Genomic DNA, 981 nt, shown 5'->3' with positions numbered 1-981 from the left:
CTCAATACCCCAATGAAAAGACATAGATTAATAGACTGGATACATAAAGAGGACCCAGCATTTTGCTGCATACAGGAAACACACCTCAATAATAAAGACAGACACCACCTCAGGCTGAAAACAATTTTCCAATCAAATGGTCCTAAGAAACAGATGGAGTAGCCATTTTTTGATCCAATTGATAAGATATAATTGCTCTCTTAAACATACAAAACCTGGCACCATCCATCCCTTAGGAACATTAATAACAACCTGTAAATACACAGAGCAGAATCTTAACATCACCTGCCATGGCTTCTCCCCTTTCCTCTCTCCTGTCTCCTCCTTTCTGTTCTAGTCTCCTCCTCTTCCTTCAAACTTCTCTCCCGCCCATCCTTCCTTCTCCTCCAATGACAGGCCTCCTTCTATCCTGTACCTGCCCCTCACCTGTACTTTACAAATTCAATGGGGAGGTGGTTCTGATGAAGTCACCTGAGTATGTGACTAGGCAGCTGTCCTTGGGGCAGTGGAATTAGCATCAAAATACAGATAACTCCAGGGCAAACCACAACATTTCCCCCTTTTTGTTCAGTTAAGAAGCCTTTTCACTTATATATAATTTGAGTACAATTATTACCATTCTACAATTTATAAAAAGTCCTTAGTCATCAGGGAAATGCAAATTAAAATGACTCTGAGACTCTACCTTACACCAATCAGAATGGCTATTTTCAAAAAAAGTGACAGTACATGCTGGCGAGGATGTGGAGAAAGAGGAAGACTCCTCCATTGCTGGTGGGATTGAAAACTGGTACAACCACTCTGGAAATCAATCTGTTGGTTCCTCAGAAAATTGGAAATAATTCTACCCGAAGACCCAGCTACACCACTCCTGGACATATACCTCAAAGATGCCCCAACACACTACAATGATACATGCTCCACTATGTTTATGGCAACCTTATTGCCACAATCTAGAAACAACCCGATGTCCCTCAACCA

Source organism: Rattus rattus, chromosome 2, assembly GCF_011064425.1.
Source record: "Rattus rattus isolate New Zealand chromosome 2, Rrattus_CSIRO_v1, whole genome shotgun sequence".
Taxonomy (NCBI): domain Eukaryota; kingdom Metazoa; phylum Chordata; class Mammalia; order Rodentia; family Muridae; genus Rattus; species Rattus rattus.
This window is presented reverse-complemented; position numbering follows the sequence as displayed.